General features: G+C 44.9%; 1 protein-coding gene and 1 pseudogene across 6 annotated transcripts in view; both read left to right on the top strand.

Moving 5' to 3' along the window:
* The first annotated feature begins 2,096 nt into the window (after positions 1-2,096).
* PDZD2 (PDZ domain containing 2) overlaps positions 2,097-24,966 on the top strand; it is a 373,385-nt gene continuing 350,515 nt past the window's right edge. For 4 of the 5 annotated variants that reach the window (XM_079144472.1, XM_079144467.1, XM_079144471.1 and 1 more), the window contains exon 1: positions 2,098-2,417. The gene's annotated coding sequence lies outside the window, so the exon portion shown is untranslated. Of the gene's footprint in view, positions 2,418-24,966 lie in introns of all 5 variants that reach the window. The other variant, XM_079144474.1, reaches the window with a different exon arrangement.
* LOC306663883 (26S proteasome regulatory subunit 4-like) lies at positions 11,004-23,502 on the top strand (annotated as a pseudogene). Its single transcript has one exon. The product of its transcript is annotated as a 26S proteasome regulatory subunit 4-like (transcript).

Genomic DNA, 24,966 nt, shown 5'->3' with positions numbered 1-24,966 from the left:
CAAGATCTAATCAGAAAAAACACCTGATTTGGTGCTGGTGATCAGAGAAGCCCTCTCAGAAGAAATAACATTGAACTCTGGGATTTCAGCAGATACAGGGTAGTGAAAATGTCATTTTGGCTGAGGAAACATAAATTACAGGTTAGAAGTACAGGGCTGGAAGCTAAACTCTGTGGTGCATGCCTGTAATCCCAGTGTGGTGGAACAGGTTCAATCCCATACCAAGACAAAAAAGAAAAAAGTACATGCCTGGAGTGAAAGGATTGGAATGGGGTAGGTAAGAAATAACAGGGAGTATGGTTTAAGTGGTAAACCATTTGCATATTCATTTATTCAGCAAACTTTCAGTGGGTGCTAAAGTTGTAGAACTGTGTTGAGAAGACATGGGTTGCCCCTTCTTGGCTCCTGTGATTGGGAGAGAGGGATGGAAGATGAGCCTGAGTCTGTGAAACCAGCAAAAAGCACCAGTCCTGAGCAACTGTGGAAAGATTTTTTTTGTGTGTGGTATCTCAATAACACCTTTCTAGACAATAGTTATCATTTTAGTAAGCATCTCCTAAGTGCCGTTCAGAATTGCTGTGTTACTGCTGATCTTTTCAGCAGTCAGGGTGAGATCTCTGCATTTGCAGATAGGGAGAGAAGCTCTGGGTGCCTGAGATTGCACAACTCCTAATACAAGATGCTTGGATTTGTGCAGACATTGATCTCAGTAGCCTGGTAATTATAAAAGCAGAAGAAGAAGCTGGGCACTGTGGGCTGGCCTGTAATCCCAGCTACCTGCGAGGCTGAAGCAAGAGGATTGCAAGTTCAAGGTCAGTTTGGCAAATTAGCAAGACCTGTGTCAAAATAAAAAGAGGGCTGAGGTTATGGCTTAGTGGTAGAGCACCCCTGGGGTCAATCGCCAGTAGTGCAGGGGGCCAGGGAAAAAAGCTGAAGGAGAGCCGAATCCAAGTGCTTCCCCACCCAAAACCCTGCTGGAGATACCATTTCCAAATGCCTTGGGACCATTCTGGCCTCCTGAGGCTGTGAGACAGCTCTGTGGAGTCAGTGCAGGTGATTTATGTCTATCTGCTCTTCCAAGAGACCAGAGCCTACTGCCTTGTTGGGCAAAGACGCTACCCAACAGTGTCCCACCCCATCCCCATCCCCCTCAAAGCAAAGATTTCCAATTATTGCTCTGCAGAAAATGTCAAAAGCATTATTCAACTATTCATTATCCCAGGTTTTGTAATTTTTCATATGTTTTTACTCTTATCTCCTAGCACTTGAAAAAGACCAGCTTTTCCTCTTAAGAGAGCTTAATTTGCAGAGCTGTGCAGTCTCCCTATTATGTTCTTATCATCCTCTCCCTGTGGTAGGCAGGATGACAAGGATGACAAAAAAAGAACGAAAAATATTTGAAGGCCTTCCTGAAAATTCATGGAAACCAAGAATTCGAAAAGCTTGGAGCTCCTGTTCCTCGAGTGACCTGGAACAAGGCCAAGGGCGACTGGCGTTAGCTCCTACAGAACACTCAGCAGGAGTTCCTGTCTAGTGCTTACAAGGTCCAAAACCTCCACCCGGGGGCCCTGAGATTTCCCTCCGGGGCTTAAACGGGGGATTAAGCAGCTCTGAGGTGCCAAGAGGTCCCTTCTCCTGAAATTCTCATACCAGTGCGAAATTAACTTCGGTATCCTAAGGCACTAGAGGCCAAAGGTAACTTGAGGTGGGTGAATATCTCTTCCCGTCTTCTTTGGCCTCTCCACCTCATTCTGTGATAAGGCAATTGACATTTTTCTAGGTGCTATGTGAAGTGCCTTGCAAAAGCAACTTCCAGATTCCTGGCTCACACTTCCATATAGATGGCGCCCCGAGCCCCGCCTGTATGGAATTATGAGCTGCCCTCTCCCCGGATCCTTTCCTCCCAGGATCCCCAGGTTTCTGAACCCTGAGCACCAGGACTGCTGGTTCATCCGGAGAGATTACCTGCCGCGAGGGGCTTGTTGGGTAGGGTGGGGGGGAATCCCCGCCCACCTTGTCATTCCTGCAGGGGAATCCCCGCCCCCTGTCTCTGTCACTCCAGGAAGGGAGTTCCCGCCCCTCGAATCAACCAGAGGGAGGGAATCCCCGCCCATCCTGGAGGCTCGGTGGATCCCCAGCGCCGCGAGGAGCCGACTGCCAGCTCCAGTGCGTGCTGGCCCTGGGCAGGGGACGCGGCAGGACTGCAGCTGCAGGTACCCGCCGCGCCGCAGACCCGGCCGAAGGTGCTGGGGATTGGCCTCCCGCGGCTTGCTGCAAACCGCGGCGCTGCAGCTCCGGACCCTCGCGGCGTCCGCGCTGGTGGTAGCAGCCGCCGCTGCTCTGCGCGGGGACCGCCGGGCGGCGCCTGGGTCTGAACGCTAGAAGAGTAGCGGGAGCCTCCGCCGAGCCGCGAGCAGGTGAAGCCACCGTCCCGCTGCTGCCGGGACTTGGGTCTCCGGTTGGGCGTGCGGGGTCGGGGGGAGCCTGGCACCCAGAGACCTTGTGTGCCCGGGAAAGTTCAGTGACAAATCGGGTGAGGGAATCCCAGCCCCAGCTAGGCGATGAGTGGGGGCGCCCAACCGGGTCCCACATTTGGTGGTCCCCAAACTCCTCTCCCATCCGGTGGAGGGCAAGGGAGCACGCTGGAGAGAAGAGGGCTGGGCAGAGCGGGATTACAACAGTAGGACAACCGGAGATGTACTGCTGGGGACACTAAGGACATGGCCAGGAGTCCTTATCCCAGAGCAGTTGTTCCTCCTCCACCCGGAGCCCAGGGATTGGGGTCTGTCTCCCGGACCATCCTCCCGCGCTTCTTCGCCTCTCCTTCCCGCTCTGGCCAGACGAGAAGCGAAGAGTGGAGGCGGCTCCTGAAGAGCAAGGGCATGTGTGGGGCGGTTATTGGCTTTTGCCAGGGAGATGGGGTACATACCAATATGGAAATCTTTCTCTCCTTCCCAAGCTGAGTTCAGATCCTAAAACCTGGTGTGTGTCTGCCCCATCCCTCCTCTCGGATTTGCATTTACCTTTTACGTCTTTGGCTGCTCCTGTTCTCAATTTTTTTGGATAATCCATTGAAGTCGAGGAACTGAGTTGAGTAGGGGAAGGGTCCAGAACCCTGCCCTCATTAACTCTGATCTGTGCAGAGACCTTGATAAGGGGCACTGAGGTGAGAAGAACACAAGGTCTGGCATGGACTGGTGGCAGAGACTGGAAAGACAGGCATCAGGGCATTCCAGAGTCCAGACCTATGTTGGGACTGGAGATTGTCCAGTGTTGGGCCAATAGAACTGGGTCTAGTTCTATACCCTGTAGCTGGCTGCAGCCTCCTACCTCCCCCACAGGTGAGGTCTGTTGGGTTCATGTGTTTACCTTGACAAATCGTGATGAAGCTACTGGAGGTGGCTGATGAGCAGCTGCAGAAAATGACTCACCCTTGCAGACCTTACCTTGGACTTTCAGGACTCCTTCCAGGGGAGGTCTCCCACACTCAGCCTGCTCTGGGCTTGAGCCTGGGTACTTCTACTGGGCCAGCTTTTCTGGTCTGTGACTTCTGGGTGGGAGTCAAGTAGGTACAAGTTGGCAGGTGTGGTGTGGGAGGGCTGCTTGTGGGGGTGGAATAGAATGTCTCAGAACACACCCCTGACTGTAGGTGGTTTTTCTGGCTTCATCAATTCCTTCTTCCATTAGAATGGGCCAAGAAGTGCTGCTTTTATAAAAGACATATAGTGGTGTGCATTCATGTGTTGTGGAGGTAGGGGTAGGGGGCCATGGCAGGTGCTGGAAAGGAAGAATCAGAGCCATGTAAAGTATATAAATGCACCTCCCTTGACATAGTTAATATGCTCCTGGAAAAATATTGAATCATACTTTAAATCTATCGTTGAAATTGATTTTGCATGCACTTACGGCAGTTTACTATTTAAGGAAACTTATGATAATTTCTCTATTCATTTCAATCATTTTATTTTTGGAGTACCTGTGGTTTGCTGGGCTTAGAGTTTCCAGGGGATGTGCATAGATGAAAGAGGCTCCCTCCCTACTGTCAGAGGTTCAGTCTAAAAGAGAGAGAAGTCTAGAAATAGCTATGATGCAAAACAGTGCACTTTTGGCAGGTAGTAGGTGCCCTGTGTTTACTGGGTGAAGGAATGAAGGGATAATTGAATGAATAAAGTAACTAAAGTGTCTGTACAAATAAAACATTTTGGGAGCTGGGCAAGGTGACACATGCCCACAATCTCAGCTACTAGGAAGGCAGAAGAATCACAAGTTCAAGACCACCTTGGACAACATAACGAGACCTTGTCTCCAAATAAAAACTAAAAAGGGCTGGAGATGTAGCTCAGTGGTAAAGCATCCCTGGGTTTAGTCTTAGAAAACAAAACAAAAAATATTTTGGGAATATGGAGGAAAAGAGGTCACTTATGACTGAAGGGATCTAAAAGGCTTTTGTGGGGAGGTCTAGGGAAAAGAGGTATGTGCTGAAAAGTTGATCCTGAGTTAGGACTAAGCCCTTAGGGGTACTATGGGGGAAGAGGCTGAGATAAGGACTTCAGGAACTTAGTTTTCCAACCAGTAGGGGAATGTTTGGGATTTTTGAGCAAGAGACTATCATGATCAGATATGTGCCTCTGGGTGATAAATCTCTTGCAGAAAGAATTGGGACTGGGAGGAGATGAGGGGCTAGGAGCCTAGTAAGAAGGTTCTTGTCATAAGATGGTGGGGGGAAGCTGTGAAGGTCTGAATTGGTGGGTGGCAGTGCTAAGAAGAAAGGAAGATTTGTCAGACTTGAAGTGTAGGCACTGGTAGGATTTGGAGAGAAGAAACAATGATCCCCTGCAGGTTATGAGAACAAGTATACAGGGAACTGAAATTGGGAGTTTTAATGTTTGATAAACTAGAAGCCTGGAGAAGTCCTTCTAGGCTTCTCTTTCTCACTCTGCCTCTCCTTGTAAAACCTGTTGAGGCTCCCAGGCCTCATGGGATAAGTCCCACATCCTTTGTGCCTCTTTAGACTTCTCACTTGCTGTGTCCCCCAACACACACACAGTTGTAGAACTCCTGACCTGTCATGGCTCCATCTTTACAAAGCTGTTTTTCTTTGGTGGCAGTGGTAGGGTGGTCTGGTTGCTCTCTCCAGGAAGTGCTGGGTAGTCCTTCTTTACATGCGCCCCTCTGCTCCTACAAAGCCCTGTGAGTGCTCATCAGGCTGCCCTGTGCCTTCTTCTCTAGGACCTTATCTTATTCATGCCCAGATAAGGCCTGGAATAGTTGCCCATCAATTTCCTCAGTCTAGATAGGGAGAGAAGCAGAGGGAGGTCAATTGTACTGTAGGTGCCTCTCAATTGTGACTTGAAAGATCCAGACCTGGTGGACTGGGCAAGATAATACTGAGTTGTGGATACTCCCTTGCCCTAGATTGCGTGGGCCTAAGTGACTCAGACCACGGTGGTAGGTGGCATCCCCAGGCCCCTCCTACTTCAACAATCACAAAGGGAAAAATTCCAAGGAAGATGAACCCACATAAGGTCAGGACCAAACCCAGAGAGACTGCATCTCTTCCAGAACACAGACTTGGAGACTCAGCAGTTTTAACTTTTTTCTTCTGTTTTCAGAGGTTATCTCCACAGTGCCAAGATGGATGCTAAGGACACAGTTGTTTCAGGGGCAGGAAGAGCTAGGCAGGCAGGACCCTGAGGGAGGTAGCAGATAGGTAGACAGGCAGGAAAGTGTGAGAAGGACCAACACTCAGAAGGAGGAAGAAAAAGACACAGACAGAGATAGAGAACAGTGACAGCGAAGCATGACTTTGGGGCCAGGATGCAAAGGATGAGAAGAAAATGATTGGCAAGATATCAAAACCTCATCCAGAGTGTACAGGTTGCAAATCATCCAGAGTATTTTGAGGAGATGACACATTGAGGAAAGGCTTTTCAGGAGAGTTCCCAGATTTCCCTCCCAGTCATTGTTTGGTAAGCAAAAGAGAAGTGGAAGAGAATAGAGAAGCCCTGTAAGTGGTTTGAGTGGGGAAGAGGCCAGGGACAGTAAAGAGCAGGAAAAGTGCAGGGAAAGAAGAAAGCTGGCTTGTGCTGTCCCTGGAAAGTGGGAGAGAAGCCGAGGGTGGGTGAGACCCTGGAGAGAGGGAGCCTGCAGTGCGAAGGGCGGGTAGCTGAGAGAATGGCAGGCGGAGTCTTCTCAGCTAAACGGAAGGGGGCGTCTGCTCAGAGCTGGGAATGCATTTGGTGAGGCTGGGGGGGCTTTCAGGAAGGATCTGCATTACTGCTGCTGGCCAGAGGAGGTGCCTGGCACCTGTGGGGTTGGCCAAGAGGGAAAGGAAGGTCAGTGAACTGGGATCAGAGACTTAACTAGAATCCAGGTAGTGTAGAGGACTTCTTACCAGTCAGCTCATTGGAATTTTGAAGCCTCTGCTTGCTCACATGTAAAACTGGTACAGTGGCTGCTCCCAGAGTTGTTCGTAGGCAGTATGCAAAGAGGTACTGAGGTGTGTATGCAAGCCCCTCAATGACAGCATCTGGCACATAGTGGGTCTTTTGGAATAGTGCATCAAGAGATGACTAAACCTCTCACCAAAGTCAGCAGAGCCCAGGTGAATACAGAAAGCAGGGCATTTGAATGGTCCAACTCCAGTTTTCATTTATCTTTGAATGAAAAGCTTTGGACTGTTCTGAGCAGCCTTGCCTCCCTGTTCCCACCTTAAGAAATTTTCAGGATGTCTACTTTTTTTTTTTTAATCTATTGGCATATAGCAGTGGCTACATCTTGTATTTCACTTCCTTCTTACGTAAAAATATTGTGGGACTGAAAGGGAGAGCCTGGGCAACCTCCCTGTCCTCTGTGGTTTGGAAGGGGACAAAGCCCTCAGACTTCCCAGTTCCTGCCATGAGGAAGCTAAGGCCCAGAAAAGCAGAGAACTTGCCACATTGGACAACCAGAACTAGATACCAACTATACTTGCTTGGTCTGAGGAACTGGTGTCTCACTTGGTCAAAGTGGGTAAGAAAGAATTTAAACAGTTGCATACCTCCTGGGCTTTATTAATGGGTCTTTGATTACACAAGGAAAGATTAAATAAATATTCTCACTTGTTAGTGAAGGGGACAGGAAAAGGAGCGCTTAACTTTACTTAGTAAACACTCCATACACATGTTCCAAATGAAATGAAATTTCAGAGAAATGTGAATAATTTTTAAAGAAAATCAAAGTATAGAAAACATTTCTCAAATTATTTTTTTATTTTCCACCTGGATAATTTTTGTCTAGTTTATGTTGTCCTTTAGGACTGTGCATAGGTAGCATATAAAATGATAGATCCTTTTATGGCATTTCAAACTTTGAAATTCATGATCTCATACTATTCACCTTTCAGAAGGAGAAAAAAAAAAAATGGATAGCTTTGGAAAGGCATACATTTCTTGTGGGTTCTGAGCAGGAGGATTTGAAGCCAGCTAGGGTATTTGATTCAGTCTCTCTGTGAGCCCAGGAGTTCTGTATTCTGTTGACAAATGTGTTCAAGAAAACACTGGGATTATTTGTAGGTTGAAAACTCAATGATCGAAGAGGCCCTTTGTGATATGATGGGTAGCTGAGCCAAGAGAGGTCTTGTTAAGGCACCAACTGTGTGGAAAAGACACAGTCTCCACACAGTGGAGTCTCCACCTCTGGGAAGAAGCCTCCCCTGGCCTGGCTTCTAAGATACCAGTGACACCTTCTGTCCCCATCCATAGGGGACCTGGCTACTCCATGCTTGCCTTGCCCATCTGATTACATTCTGAGTGAAATGGCTAGGCTCTCAACTTGCAGAAATTCAGAAACTTAAGATTCTTAACTCTCTTCATGATGCAATCTAACTAAACCAGATAGCAGTGAACATCTGGCTGATGAAGTTATTCTTGCATTATTTGTTATTGAGTTATTGAGTGTTTCTGTGACTCATCAAGCCCTCTAGGGCACACAAAGAGATTTCGAAGAGGTAGGATTGGAGAACTGATTTTGCAGCAAAGTGAACTTATTTTGCGCACACAATGGTTGCAAGCTTTGGGTGAAATAATAGCAAGGAGGTAGGGGAAGTTCTGTTGTGAGAAGCAGCCTGCAATGCCCAGATGTCCATATGCAGATAAAAGAAATCACAAACTCCTAGGAATCTGTGAATCCATGAAGGAGCATAATCCAATTTCTTGCCTTGAGGTTGCAGTAGATGTAGCTCTTTCCATATAGGTTCTGTGCTCTTTTAACAGCTTCCTGAGGAGAGGCTTCCATGGTATATTTGCACTTAACAGAATGCTGCCCCAGACAAGGTCCTTTGAGGTGTTCTGGCAAGAGTGGAAATGAGTTTGGGCTGCTCTCATTTTTATCAATACTTTGGCACCTCTAGTACTTGGCTTTGCAAGCACTAGACTTGCACTCTGCTACCTCAGTCCACTCGTTCAAGATAAAACACACATACCCGGTTGTCCTGGCATCTGAGGACTGATCATCCTGCTTTGCTAAAAATAAAGATGGCATTCATATAATGCAGGATAAGATTCCTTTGTGAGCAGGAGGCACACTTGGTGCTGTGGAAATCCAAAGTCAGTTCCCGGGCTGGGACCTGCCCCCTGAGGCAGTAGGAGTTGAGCTGGGTACAGGGTAGGAGAGAGAGCAATTTAGGATTATGGTATACACAGTAGGGGAAAGAGGCAGGGATTTGGGTTGCAGAGGGGAGGATTCTGGCCAACCAGAGGAAGCAGGTGGGAGGAGAGAGGAAACCAGGGAGCTTTACACCCCTGGGGGCCTTTCTGGCTAGTCATTCCCAAGGAGATTTGGGGATCCCTAAGGGGGAAGACAGAATAAGCAGCAATTCTTGCCCCTTTCAACAAAGGCCAGCCTGGTCCTCCTGTTTAAACATTCTGAGATGTTATTGGATTTCCAATATTCTGTAAGACTGTTTCTGGAGAGCAGAGACAAGTGTGTTTCAGGTCAGCTGTGATGTTCTGGGTGACACATACAAGTTTGAACACCCAGCAAGGCCACTCACTCGGGAAGAGTTCCAGTGACTTGGCTACCAGAAGTGCCTTCGACAGCTTGATCCCTCTGTATGATGCAGATTAATTAATTGGTCTGACACTACTAAGGTTTGTATGCAGGTGATCAAAAACAATCCTAAACTCTCTTCAAGTGTTTCAGTGTTTCGTTTTCTGCAACTAAGAAGACGAGAATAGAGCCAACTTTAATAAAACAAGATGTCAATAAACTACATTTTTGTATGTTGGCCAATGACACATAAAATGTCTGATTTCAGCTGTTTCAAAACAGACGCCTCCCCCTCTTTTTTGGCACAGTATATTTTATAGAGATTTGGGTAAAACTAGATTGTGCTATAATGGGTCTCCTGGTGAAGAAAATTAACTTCCAAGGATAAAGCAGCCATGCAAATATTATTACAAAATCACTCAGCATACAAAATTGGCATAGCTTTCCTCCACAGTTTGCCGCTGCCCACTCTCCACTCCTACCCCGCCCTGGTCACTGTTAATCCCAATATCATTAGGCTAAAAGAAGAGACAGCTGTCCCTAAAAAATGTGCACTAAGTGTCCTCATCAGCACAGGTTCTCTTGAGAGAGCAGGCAGTGGAATGGTGAGATGAGACGAAGATACTGGAAAGGCTTGCGTTAACCCATCCCTACACCTAGTACTTATCTCTGAAAACCCGAGCAGATGTGAGAATGATTGATTTCTCTGCTGGTGACTGCTGTGAAGCAGTGGTCAGCAATTGAGGGCACCAGGGAAATGCTTATGGCATCTGAGCACTCTTCCTACTGGTCCCTCACCTGCCCAGCTTCCAGAGTGCTATCTTTATCTGGAGCATCTCTGAAGATGAACTGCCTCTCCCCTCCGCCCTTCAGGATCCAATACAATGTCCAGTCATGGGTAGAATTGAAAATGGTTTCAGTTTCACTATTCAGCAGCCACTTTTTTTTTTTTTTTGTGCTGGGGATTGAACCCAGGGCCTTGTGCTTGCGATGCAGGCACTCTACCAACTGAGCTATATCCCCAGCCCAGCAGCCACTTTCTAGACACCTTATACATATCAACTCATCCAGTTCTCATAACCTCCCAATGAGGTACAGACTATTATTATTCCTCCTTGGGCTGCCATAACAAAGTAGCACAAATTTGGTGGCTTAAAACAATAGAAATTTATTCTCTCTCAGTTCTGGAGGTCAGAAGACTAAAATCAGGGTGTTGCAGAGCCGTGCTCCCTCCAAGGCTCTAGGGGAGAATCTTTCCTTGTATCTTCCAGTTTCTGGAAGCTGGTAGCTGTTGACATTCCTGTGACCGAGTCATTCCCTTCTGCCTCTGCCTTCACATCGCCTTCTCTGCTTGTCCATCTCCTCGACTTTGTCTATTCTAAGGACTTTTGTCATTGGATTTGGGGATAGCCAGATAATCCAAACTGATCCCATCTCGAGCTCCTTTATTTAATTATACCCTCAAAGACCCTTTTATTAATAAGGTCCATTTGTAGGTTCTGGTACATATACATATCTTGGTGGGAGCCATCATTCAACCACTACATCCCTGTTTGCAGATGGAGAAATGGTGGTGCAGTGTGGTTAAGCAGATTCTCTGAGGTTGTACAGGTCTGAGTCGGAGGGACTGGAATTTAAATATAGCAGCCTGACTCTAGAGTTTGCATTCTGCATTCTTTTTTGTGTGTCGGGGGGGAGTGTTTCTAGGTTTGAACCCAGGGGCACTTAACCACAGAGGTATATCCCCAGCCCTTTTTAAAATTTATTGTAAAATTTTGAACCAGGATCTTGCTAAGTTGTTGAGGCTAGCCTCAAACTTGTGATCCTCCTGCCTTAGTCTCCCAAGTTGCTGGAATTGCAGGCATATGCCCCCTGCTCCCGGCCCAGAGCTTGCATTCTTGATGACTACTCTCTACTACCTTTCAGGAAATATGCTCATTCATGATATGAATGGATGGCAGGTTGAGAGTCGATAGATGATTTTTAAAAATGCTGAGTCTATAGTTAGCTAACAGTCTCCTTCCCAATGTATTGAAAATAACAACAACTAATATTCATTGTTTTATGATGTTGTCCCAGGACATGACCTTGAAACTCTCTCTCTCACTGTTCTCCCTACCAGGAAGATCCCAACTATCTCAAGATTTTCGCCTTCCAAGTTTAGGTCTCTGTCCTTGTCTTTATCCACTGAATTCCAGACTCATGTGCCCTACTGCCCCTTTAACATTTCCATATTGGTGTGTCAACGTGCACCTCAACCAAACATGACCAAAATGGTATTTCTCCTCCAACCTAGTTCTTTCCTTTTCCTTCCATCTCAGTAAATGGCATTCACTGAAAGACTCACCCCCCCCCCTCAAATCCAGAAACCATTCTTTATTCTTCTTTGTTCCTTCATGCCCTGCATCCAAATCTGTAAGTGGTAATCCTTTCCTTTAGCATCCACCTTCTCCCCACCTCTAGCCACATGGTTAAAGTTACTGCCATCCTGTCCCTGGATCTCTGCTGCAATTGCTTCCTAAATGGGATTCCTGAGGACACTTTTGATGCCCCAACTAGGCCTTTCTCCTCAGAACAGTCAGAGGGTTTTGTTGTTTTTTTTTTTTTTTCCCAAAGACTTTATCTAATGCAGTTTTAGGTTCACAGCTAAGTTGAAAGGAACTGTGTTCATCAGTTTTTTATCTCTCTGACTAAAATCCCTAACAGGAACAACTTAGAGGAGGAAGATTTACTTTGACTTCTGTTTCAGAGGTCTCAATCCAGGGTCAGCCAGTTTCATTGCAGAAACATCATGGCAGAAGGGCATGGTGGAGGAAGGCTACTTAGCTCATGGCAGATGCAGAGCCAAGAGAAAGAGGAGCCAGGGACAAGACATAGTACCCAAAGACAGATGCCCCCACAGTGACCTACTTTCTCCAGCCACACCCACCTACCTGTAGTTACCACCTGATAGTCCATTTAAATTATTAATCCATCAAATGGGTTAATCCCCTGATTAGGTTATACCTTCACAATTCAATCACTGCCTTAGATCGCCTCTGAACCTTGTTGCATTGGGGACCATGCTTCCAACACATGAGTTTTGGGGGACATTCCATATCCAAATCATAGTAATAGCATTCAGAGACCTCCCATATATACTTTACCCCCACACATGCATGGCCACCCCCATTATCAACATCCTCTGCCAGAGTGGTACTTTTGTTACGACTGATTAACCTATATAAACATGTTATCATCCAAAGTTCATAGTTTACATTGGGGTTCACTCTTGCTATTTGGACAACTGTATAAAGACATGAATCCACCATTACAGTATCATATACAGTAGTTTCACTGCCATAAAATTCCCTGTGTTCTACCTAGTCGTCCCTCACTCACCTCTGTCCCAGAGGGGTCTTGTAAAAATCTCTGTTCATGTCACTCCCCAGCTTAACATTGGGGCATTCTCCTGGTCATTTGAATATGATCCAGGGGCTGGGGATATAGCTCAGTTGGTAGAGTGCTTGCCTCACATGCACTAAGGCCCTGGGTTCAATCCCCAGCATCACACACACACACACACACACACACACACACACAGTAATGATGAATATGATCCAGGTTCCTGGGTCCACCTCTCTTACCATTCATTGTCCTCCCTCTGTGCCCTGACACATTGTCATTCCATTCTGCAACACATGTTCTGTCTCATATCAGTGCCATTTGCTGAGATCTTCCAAGGCATCTTTTTTATAAACCTATAATCTAAATTATTTCCTCCTGGGGTTCTATCACTAATTCTTGACTGAAATAAAGTCTTTGATGTAGTAGTTTATTTTTCTCTCTCACCTGTTAAAATGTAAGCATCATTAAAGCAAAGACCTTGTGTTGTTCATGTATCTCAAGTGCACACAACAGTTCCTGGTATAAAGCAGACACCAAATACTTATTTTGTTTGAATTAATTGAGCACTTTATTTCAGGCACTGTTCCCAGTTACCCTTATTTTTCAGATGAGGAAATGTAGTTTCAGAAAGGTTAACTGACTTTCCTGAGGTATTTATCTATTCAGAGCAAGAATTTGATTCAGATCTGTTTGGCCATCCTGTATTCTCAAAAACTATTTCATACAGAATCTCCAAGAAGCAGTAACTACTCAGGAACCCGGAAGTCTCTACAGAGTTCTGAGCTTTCTAACTCATTTTCCTACTTATAAATTCAGGACACAGGTAACACACAAAGAAGAAAGATACTTATTCAGATATTCAATGTACTATTTCTCTGAAAAACTGGACTGGGACTTAATCTTTGAGAAGTTTGAAGTTAGTTTTGCATTTTCTCGACTTTGGGACTTTTTATGATCCATCTTGAGAGTTGATGGTTTAAACCCTCTTCCTTGAATGCTTAAAGGAAAGGCCAAGATGGCCTAGGAAAGTCCTTATATGCAAAGATAGCATTTGTTTGTGTTCAGAAGAGGCCCTGAGTTCTTCCCGCTCCTGACTTTCTGTACATATGAACATTTTTTTGTGATTTGGTCTTTTCTGACTCCATCTCTCAGTCGATAGAGCCCTAGAACAAGAACATGGACATCACTTTATAGATTGGTTGGTACAAGACCCCCTGCACTGGGTCTTGCTCAAGGATGACCATTTTTCTGGCACCAGCTTTGGGTTAGTTATGGAAGAGGCCAAAGTCAGGCTCTCACCAGGTATGGAGCTTGGGGGCTGCAAATCGGAAGAATGAGAAAGCAGCTTGTTGTTTTTTGGAAATGAGGTCTCTATGTTGCCCACATTGGCCTCAGACTCCTGGATTCAAGCAGTTTTCCTGCTTCAGTGCTCCGAGTGGCTGAGATTACAGGTACATATCACCATGTCTGACTTAGACCCTCTTTTAAAAATCAGGTCCATCTTGAGAATTCCATCAGCATCCTGATAAGTAGACATTAGACATAAACCTACTCTTTCAGACAAATAGAAATTGGGGGCTTATCCAAGACCTAAAAGTGTTGGTTAGGCTTTTATTCATAGGAAGGGCTATGGCAATTGGTTATTGTATCTGGAAAAGATAGCTGCTTTCTTGCAGGAAGGCAGGCTCTGGCCATTGGATATGTCATGAGCTCCATCTCTGCTGTCATGAGTAGGGTTTGCTATGGTAACCAGAACTCTGCCTGAGGGTTGTACATGTAAAGTGTCACTCATTGGTAGTACCTTTTATTTTTAGCAAAAACCAAAGAGGAGCAGCTCATTGTTCCTGCTAACAGGCAGGTGGGTAGTCATAATGGAGGCTGGGATGAATTGATGTGCTGTTCTCCTGTGAAATGTCACCACCCACCACAGTTCTCATTTGTTGGATCAAGATGTACTTCTGGAATTCCATTGGTTAAAATCCTTGCTGGAACCCCTACACTAGGATAGTTGGACTTACTATATTTTAATAACCCTTTCTCCACTGCTGTTCCAATCTCCATCCTGACACAGCATGTAGGCTTTGCTAATAATGGTGATCCTGCAGATAGGAGGTGGGTAGCTTCTTGTAAAGCCATTGAAAGCTGTGAAAGCTCAGCAAACATTTGCAGGAGGTAGTATTTTCCCTCTCAACATGATGCTCAGTTCTCTCCTAGAGTTTTTACTTTGTCCTCAATGCCCTCAAACTCATTTTTTTCTTTTTTGTTCAACTAATATTTATGTATTACATGACTTGCAAAGAAAGGATATATACACTTCTTGTTCTGCGTATGGGGAATAAAAATAAAATGCAGATTTCCTTGAAGTATCATTCATATCAAAACGTCTAACTGTTGTCTGGGCCAGGGGAAGGAAAAATGGAGAAATGTTTCAAGAACAACATCTTCCACTTCCTGCAGCAGCAGCCAGAGTGGCAAGATGGGTCAAAGTCAGAATGGTGATCATGATCTTGGAGGTGACAAGAAGGATGACAAGGATAAGAAAAAAAATAGGAACCTCCTCTACCAACCAGAGTTGGGAAAAAGAAGAAGACAAAGGGAGCAGATGCTGCCAGCAAACTACCACTGGTGACACCTCACACTCAGTGCCGCTTGAAATTGCTGAAGTTGGAAAGAATTAAATACTATCTTCTCATGGAAGAAGAACTCATTAGAAATCAGGAACAAATGAAATCATTAGAAGAAAAGCAAGAGGAGGAAAGATCAAAGGTGGATGATCTGAGGGGGACCCCCATGTTAGTAGAAACCTTGAAAGAGATCATTGATGACAATCATGCCATCGTGTCCACATCTGTGTGTTCAGAACACTATGTCAGCCTCCCTTCATTTGTGGACAAGGATCTGCTGGAACCAGGCTGCTCAGTCCTGCTCAACCACAAAGTACATGCCGTGACAGGAGTGCTGATGGATGACACAGATCCCCTGGTCTCAGTGATGAAGGTGGAAAAGCTCCCCCCCCAGGAGACCTCTGCAGATATTGGGGGGTTGAACAACCAAATCCAGGAAATTAAGGAGCTATGGAGCTTCCTCTCACCCACCCTGAATACTATGAAGAGATGGGTATAAAGCCCCCTAAGAAGGTCATTCTCTATGGTCCACCTGGCACAGGTAAAACCTTGTTAGCCAAAGCAGTAGCAAACCAAACATTGGCCACTCTCTTGAGAGTGATTGACTCTGAACTTATTCAGAAGTACCTAGGAAAGGGCCTAAACTCGTATGGGGATTATGTTGAGTTGCTGAAGAACACGCACCATTGTGTTCATTGATGAAATCAATGCCATTGGGACCAAAAGATATGATTCACTCTCTGGAAATGAAAGAGATTCAGCGAACAGTGTTGGAATTGTTGAACCAGTTGGACGAATTTGATTCAAGGGGAGACGTGAAAGTTATCATGGCCACAAACCAAATAGAAACTTTGGATCCAGCACTTACCAGACCAGGTCGCGTCCACAGGAAGACTGCGTTCCCCCTGCCTGATGAAAAGACTAACAGGCGCATCTTACAGATTCACACAAGCAGGATGACACTGGACGATTTGATCATGGCAAAGGATGACCTCTCTGGTGCTGGCATCAAGGAATCTGTACAGAAACTGGTCTAATGGCCTTGAGAGAATGTAGAATGAAAGGAACAAATGAAAACTTCAAAAATCCTAAGAAAATGTTCTTTATAAAAAATAAGAAGGCATCCCTGAGGGGCTCTATCTCTAGTGAACCATAGTTGCCTTCAGGAGTTTTCTTGACCCTTGAGAGGGTTGAATGTGGGGAAGTTGCCCAGAGGAATCCATGTTCCTGTTGATTTTTATTAGCAAAACATCCTGTGTATCTTTTTGAGTATGACAAGTAGGATGCCCACCCATTGGGCACCTTCTGTTGGTCACCATGCTGCTCTCTGCTTCCCAATAAAGCATGCTCTTTCATAGACAAAAAAAGAACATTGTCTTCTGAACTTGACATTTGTTGAGGCCTTGGAACTGGCTGAGAGTCCCTTTGGCATATTCCCTGATACATTTCTAGGGTTGAGTGAATCTGAGGCTGTTGTGCTCTATCACCTGTGGATTCAGTTAGAGATGTGAACTATCATTGGAGGTGAAGCTGGAGTCACATCAAGTTGATACCAGCTGAGGGTCAGAAACTGTAGACTAGAAGGTTCCTTCATGGACAGACTATATCCTACGTGATACTGTGACTCAAACACCCAGTACAGTTATGGACCATAGTAGTCCTCTCATGAAGTTTTTTTTAAATGAATGAAATTGAGTTCAATAGGCATGTCTGGGTGGGAGAGAAGAACCAGGTCATATTCACAGCTAATACGCAAGGATCCCCATAGTCCGATGTGGTCAAACCCTTCACAACATAGAATCTTATGAGGGAGATAGGAAATGCAGTGCTAGTTAGGATTTAAGGTCTATGGGAAGGTGAATCTTCTGATAAAAGCATCTGGAGAGTAATCCTTCCATCAACAATTGTTTTTCTGAATAGATTCCCATTTTACGCACTAATCATTTTATTTATTTTGGTACTAGAGATTGAATCTAGGGGTGCTCTACTCTACCCGGAGACACATCCTCAGCCCTTTTTATATTTATTTTGAGACAGGGTGTTGTTAAGTTGCTGAGGGTCTCACTAAGTTGCTGAGGCTGGGTTTGAACTTGAAATCCTCCTGCGTCTCTGGGATTACAGGCGTGTGCTACTGCACCCAACTACACACTAATCATTTTAGAAGATTTCATGAGCTACCAATTAAACATCATGCTTGCGCAGCCTGTTGATGCATTCAGTAAATCAAATATTTGAGCTACCATGATTAGACCCTTATATTCTAGTAAGGACAAACATGCAATGTATTTAAGCTGAGTCCAAAAGAACATGACACCCTAGATATGTTCTCCAGCCCACTATGCATGGCAGACTGCTCTTATAGAGGTCACTAATGATGTCCACATTTGCTAAATCCAGGATCCGTCAGAGTCTTTTACTAGATCCCTCACAGTCTTTGGCCTTCACAGTCCATTCCTCTTTTTCCTTGAGCGCTCCTTCCTGGCTCTTGAGCAATGAGCTCTCCAGGTGTTCCTCCTTGTGCACCAGCCAGAATCCTTCTAGTTTTTTTGGCTGCCAGCTCTTCTCTCTGACCCCTGCAGGGCTCAGGACTCAGCACTTGAACTTCTTGTCTGTCTGACTACTGTCTGTGATGTCACTTGTTCTGGCTTTAAATGCCATCTGTAAGCCAAGGACTCCCACCAGTGTCCCTCCATCTTGTGCTGCTTGGACACGCAATGACCTACTGGACATCTCTGCTGAATGGCTAAGTCTTCCCAAACTTTAGCATCCAAAACCAGGTTCCTGATTCCCACCCTGACCCTTCCGGATGCTTGTCTCTGGTTAGTCCTTGAAAATCTGCATCCTGAGATGTAGCTTGGTGGTAAAATGCTTTGCTTAGCATGCATTAGGCCATGGATTCTATCCCAGCACCCAAATTCCTAGAATTCGGTCATCGCTCATCACTTCTCATCTTTCAATCAGACTCAAGACTCTCCTAATTGCTACTGTTCCCATTCCCTGCATAGTTTATTCCCAATAGGGCAGCCAGAATGATTCTAGTAAAATGAAAATCATTTCATGTCACTTCTCTGCTCAGTCTTCCCAGTCACTTCCCTTCTCACTTAGAGTAAAAACCAAACTCATCGCATAGCCCAGCAGGAGTTCTCCCTCCTTCGGGTGCCCTCTGTCCCTGACTCCGCCTCTGACTCCGCCTCTGCCGCCCTCCCTCCGCTCTGGCTTCACCAGCTTGCTTCTGCTCAGGGCACCACCCCCGCTGTTCCTCCAGCCTGGAATGCTCTTCCTTCAGGTCCTGTGGCTGAGGTCTCCCTCATCCCTTCAGATCTTGATGCAAACTCCTGCCATTTGGTGAAGTCTTTTGTGCCATCCTGCCCCTAAGATTTCATAACTCCCTTCTCAGCTTTATTTTCTCCTTAGCACATTGTCAGTCTTTTGATACATATTTTACTGACTTAATTTGCTTTTCTGCTTGCTTCAGAGTCAATGTAAAACCGATGATGGTATTTTTGAGGGGTTCTGTTCGGTTCACTGTTATATCACCAATATTTAGAGCAATGCCCAGCCTATAGTAGGCATTCAGAAAATATTTGTTGAGAGAATGAGAATGAGAATCATTGGTATTTTTAATTTAAATGCAATGCCCCAGGGAGTGTGATCTAATTGGCATGAGGTACAGCCCAAGCATTGCTATTTTTTTGATACCTCTCCAGGTTATTCTAATGTGAAGCCAGGATTGCAAACCACTGCTTTGTCATCTGAACTCTGTGTCATTGTTCTCCTTCTTGGAATTTTACCTCCTGTGGCATATGTTATTGCTTTCTTAGAAAACCCATTAGTTTTAAATTTTAAATTGCAGCGGATGGTTTTAATGGAATTTGTACTGTGTGTGATAGTGTATTAAGTTTTAATTGGAGCATCTCCTTAGAGTGAATGTAGTGGACATTCATCTCTGTACGACCTTGGCTGAACTTCCATGGGGGAGGACAAGTGTGTTCTTTGTTAATTCCCCAGCTGAACGTCAGACTTTTGTTTTTTATTTGAAAAGTGAGAGGGGATTTGAACCTGGCTAATTGTAAACTTCATTTGCCTAAATGGACTATTCACATTTATTCCATCTCCCCCAAATGTCCACCTGCCCGCTGTTTAAATTCTATCCCTCCCTCGAGGCCCAGGTGAAGTCTCATTCCCTTTGAGAAGTCTACCCCACCCTCCCTACCCCACAGCCTCTCCCAGAACACCTGGCACATTCACTTGGCATCCAGCCCCTGTGGCTTTGTTTGGCGGACTCTTTGCTGAAGGTGTCTTTTTTTGCTCTTCTCAGATTAGACTGTAATCTCTCTGAGGGCACTGGGCCATCTTTTCCACCTCTTTGTGCTCCCAGCAGCAAGCAGTGAACAGATGTTGACGGATTAGTTAAACCACTCTTGTTTAACGCATTGCCTGGGGGGGAGGATGCCACGCTCATCATAATTAGGGATTATACTCTTCATAAACACCTTGGCATCTTTCACCCTGGTTTGATCTGTGTCTTTCTCATTTTTCATTTTTTTTTTTTAAAGCAACTGAAACATAGCTTGTAAGAGTGAAGATCCCAAGTTCCCAATAACCTGTTTGAAAATGACATAGTCAAGAAAGCTCAGAAAAAAATCACATTTGGCTTTATTTTGAAAATCAGATTCAAAGAAATAAAAATTAAACTGCCTTTTAGGACTGTGGAGACGAAGCTCCAAGAAAGGCATGGGACCACTTTCTGGGGCTACTTTCTAGGGCCCCTCTCTTTCTATTTGAAGCAGGGAGTTTCCTATTATGGTGTCATTATCAAGTTAACATTCTTTCATTTCAACAGCCTGGGAGATCAGGTAACCTGATACATTGTTTTGAAAACTAGGTTCTTAACACCTTTGTGGCCTTTTGAAGGTCTTGGTTTAGAGAAAAGTGATGTCATGGTGAGACAGGAAACGTTATAAAGCTGTAAAATGTCATAAACCGATTTCCATCTGGTCGTAGGTGTATGAGACACAGCAAAGAAAAAAGTGCATTGTATTTTTGTACAACAGGGTAAGGTTACTAGACCAGTGTATTGTAGGAAAACTGTTGACCTTGCATGTCCACACTTCTCAGCAAGGTGTTTGGATGGTCCTTTGTGACATCCTTATAGGTAAAATGGAAAAATGTGGACCAGGCAGAAGCAGCAGCACATGAATTTGTAGCCAAACAAAGGGGCTGATGGATCGGGGTCCATGAGGGCAGAGGGTTGCAGGGTGAGAGTCAGGCACAGTTCTGCCATTAGCATTATCCTGCTTCTGTTCAACACTTTTATCAACAACCCGAATAAAGATGTGGGTGACATGTTTATCCCATTTGCTTATGACCCAGATCTGGGAAGCATAGTGACCTCATTTCACAGCAGAAGTAGATTCTAAATAGACCTACAGGGGAGGCCAAGTGTTGCAAAAGTCAGCCAAGGGGCTCAAGTGAAGATTCTGTGCTTATTATGGGATGGTCAGAAGACTGTTTTAACAGCAGCCTTTGTGGAAAGGACTTAGGCAGTTGGTTAGTCAATGCACATCAACACTGTGACGTGACTTAATAAGTTAACTCCCAGGTGTGAGGGGCCCCAAAACATGGTGCTGAGCTCTGTACTAGTCCCACATGTCTACACTGTTGTGTGCCGTTCTGGGCAATGTGCAGCGTAAAGTGACATACCCAGAGGCAAAGACCCAAGATGGAAAGATGGTGGCCACCTCCAGAGTCTTCCTTTCCAGCTGGTAGTCCTGAGGTCCCTCACTTTATCTGCTCCTTTGCTAATGCCATAAGCTCCCCAATCTCCTTTCTTTTAGTTGCTCAGCCTTCCCAAGTCTCTGCACCAAATAAGTTCAACCACCTGCATTTTCTGCTACTGTGTCCTGGCCGCTACATTTTCTATGAAAGAAAAACCACTCACCAATCAGCTATTGGGATTGGTGCAACTGCAGCATAATGGTCTTTAAATTCATCAGACCCCCAGGCCCCCTTATAGGACCCCAGTCCTACAAAGGGGAAAAATTCCCCAGTGTCTGCCCTTATTCTTCCCACCCTTCAATGAAGACCCCTTTGTCCTAAATCCTTAACAACCAAGTTACTGGACAAATTGGTCTCTACTAGCTGTTCTCACTTCTTTAATCTCTCATTAATTTCTCAGTGGACTGTACAGTCAGATTTCCACTCCCATCATCTAGAGAAATTACTTGTGGTGTCCACCTGTGGCCCCTACAGCTAATCCACTGGGAGATTTTTAACACTACCTTCAATTGTCGTGTGATGGTCCCCCTCTCGCCAGGCACTACTCTTCTGGCTTCTCTGACAGCACCTCCCACCTGAAGCTCCTCCTACCTCTTTAGTGTACACAGTCTCATCTCTGAGCTCCTTTCCATAGAGCTCTTCAATTAATTTTTATAACAAACTTTATAACCCCTCTTTTTTTTTTTAATTGGGTTCTGTTTTTGCCTCATAACAATTGATGTTCTCATCTCCCCTCTGGGCAATTTGAGCCATATCTTCAACTTCAGCCACCCCCTGTGTATTGATTATTCCCAGATCTGTACCTTCAGTCCCAACCTCCTGAGCTCTGGACTCACATATCTACCTGAAATCTCCATCTGGGTGACTCAGCTCTTCCAAAGCAACATGTCCCAAACTGAGCTTATCACCTTCACCCCACACACTGCTCCTCTTCTTTCCCTCCGTTGGCCAATGGCACCCTGACTCTACCAGCTGCCCCCCCAAATGAGAAATTTGTATTCATCTCTCCCCTCCATATGGTCCCTGTACTTGCACCTGGAGATTTGCAACTACAATTCATTACATGACCAAGTAAATAAAATATTTCAGTGGCTTTCTTGTACAGGGCTGCCAAGACTTATTTCTTGTCCAAAAGCCTGAATAAGGACCAACGTGCTGAAGTTAAGGGCAAGAGGAACAATCCCATGTTGGGAAAAATATTCTATCCTATATCCCTCTTTCAAGACAATAGAGATTGCATTGAAAGCTTGTGAACTTCCTTTTACCGCAGACATCAAACAGGAGACAGAGGACTGATATTGCAAGATTAGGCTGGGTGACTTCTAATGTCTCTACCAACTTGAGATTTAATTCAGTAGCTAATCAGCCCTTTCTATATAATGTGCCCACATAATTTCATGTAGGTTTCAATATAGATTATTAGCTCCATTTATGGATGAGGAGTCAGGAGCTCAGAAGGTCAAGTAATTTTCCTGTGGTGATCCAGCTGGGTAGTTAAACTTCCATGGGGAACCTGGTATCCCCAAAGTCCACTGTTTTTAGTAAACTACTGCCTTCCATTTGGCATTAGAGATAAACTCCAATTCAATTGAATGCAGTCAGCTGAATATCCTCCTTGGTACCATTAAACCTTTGAGGCTAATAGAAAGGAGTAATTCTGTGGTTCAGAGCTTAAATTCAGAGCCTAAGCTCTCTTTAAAAATGTACCGTATTTATTGGCATATCACCCTTCCCCTTCATTTCTACAAATGCCAAATGCAATTTTCTTTATGACCATCACCTCCAGTTTCCAGAAGCTTGGAAAGAAACAAATGAGAAAGAGTTAACTCTTCCCTTTGCTTAGAACAGCTTTTAATTAAATGCAGGTCCTAGCTTCAGATGTTCCTGGCAGCTGCCAGAATAGGAGCTTGTTCCATCCTGGGTTTTCCTTTACAAACTGGAAAGAAAAAGGAGGTGCCATATACTAGGGGAACTTGAACTCTAAAAATAATATGTATGCAGGTATTTACTTCGTTTTTAATTTTTGCCTCTAATACAGCGTCTTGGAAGGAATCAGAGGTCTGGTTAAAACAGTAGGTAAGTACCAACATGGAAGACAGTCAGTGCAGGACAGTAATTGGGCAGGAGAAAGGAGTCCAAGGGGACAGTTGAGTTGGAATCTGAAATCCACACTGCAGAGACTCAACTTGCTGATAATCTGTAATGGTTATTTTTATAGCACTCATTGTGGCCATTCGCAGAGCTCTGAGAGCTTATCCTCTTACACACTCACAGGTAGACAATTGCCTTCTCTCTTTCACCTGATTCCTACCTTATCATTCAGAGAGCTTGCTCAGCCTGTGTGCCTGAGGAGTGGGCGGGGTCTGAGTAATTAAAATGCAGCAATGATGCCCACGCTAAGACAGACAGGAATAACCCAGCGCCTCCATCCTCCTTTTTTCAGAGCAGTCCAGGGGCAGAACTGTACATGTTGAAACTGTACAAGGTGCACAGTGGGAGAGGGAGGAGGAGGGATAGGAAGAAATGATGGGCAGCCCAGCAGCCCACCCTGCACACAAATCCAACACGGTCTCTCTGTAGCCGTGGGACCTGGGCAAGGGATCTGGCCTTGTGGAGTCCTGGTTTCTTGATACTTAGAAGGAAGCAATTGCAGTTAATAATTCCTACAGTCTTTTTTTTTTTTTTTTTTTTATCTCTAAAAGAAGAAAATGTCCTAACATACAGTTGGAGCGTCATAATCCACATATTGCCTGTCTCAGTCCTTTTGGGCTGCTTTTACAAAAATACCATAAACTGGGTGGCTTGTAAACAACAGAAATTTATTTCTGTTCTGGAGGCTGGGAAGCCCAAGATCGAGGTGCCAGCAGATTGCGTTTCTGGTGAGGGCTTTTTTCTCTCTGGCTCTTACGTTGTGCCTTCTTGTTGGCTTCTCACGTGGTGGAAGGGCAAGGCAGCTCTCGGGGCCTCTATTACAGGAGCACCAATCCCAATAGTGAAGTCTCCACCCTTATGACCTCATTGCCTTCCCAAAGGCCCCACCTCCTAATACCATCATCTTTGGAACTGGATTTCAGCATAAGGATTTTGGGGTGAGGGGCCAGGCATTTACACCATAGCACTGCCTGTCACTTGAGCATGATCATTCCTTTCCTCCTCACTAAAGACCCACTCACATGCACAGTGGCTTGGACCCCACCCTCTGACCTGGTTGAATAAACTCCTCTAAATTAAGCTACTTGTAAAAAAAAACCCATTTCTGTTAGTACTAAGTTCTGTGAATATTAAAAGACTTGTCAAGCATACAAATATTGGTTTTCCCTCCATTAAAAGTGATTTCTTCTTTAGACTTTCTTTTAGAGATCATCTGATGTCATCTCATATTTTATAGGTGAACAGATCTAGGCCCAGAGAGCAGAGGCAGCTTTTCAAGGGGCATACAGTAAGAAGACTCTCTTGTAGGACTTTTTGCCACTGCCCCACATGCCAAGAAAAAGGTACCTGGCATTCACTGTTTAAAAGAAAATTATAGTTTAATTTCCAAGAGAGCTATTTTTAAACAGGAGGCTATTTCACCTTGGAATTTTTTTTTAAGGGAAAAAAATAAACAAGTGTACTAGATTTGTCCTTTTAAGCCAATTTAAGAAGTGTGCCTTCCCTGTGCTGTTGAAATTGGCAGGCCAACATCTTGCAGACAGACTGTTCTGGTCTACTCGGTTAGTTGTTATCCCAAATGCAAATCTGACTCACGGGTGAGATCATGAGAAATCTTGACTATTTTTCTCGATGACTTTTTCTTTCCTACTCCAATTTTCTTTTGCGGTGTTTGGCTCTCTGTACGATATCCACGCTGGGCAACAGAACCTTGAAAGGGTTGTTCTGAAGATGGTCTCTGCTGTTGTATGAATCACAAGACAGCCAGAGCAGGTTTGGCCATGAACTATATGTAACGTTGAGGCAGAAACTTAGGGGTACATGGGCATGGAGGGTGTGTGTGTGTGTGTGTGTGTGTGTGTGTGTGTGTGTGTATGAAATGGCCTTCTGGCAAAGTAAAGATTTCTGTTTAGTAGGATTAGAGCCCTCTTTTTAACAACGTGGACTATTTTCATTCTGCAAATGTTTGTTGAATATTTTGAATATTTTTCTACGTGTT

Source organism: Sciurus vulgaris (genome assembly GCF_902686455.1).
Source record: "Sciurus vulgaris genome assembly, chromosome: 6".
Taxonomy (NCBI): Eukaryota; Metazoa; Chordata; class Mammalia; order Rodentia; family Sciuridae; genus Sciurus; species Sciurus vulgaris.
This window is presented reverse-complemented; position numbering and strand designations above follow the sequence as displayed.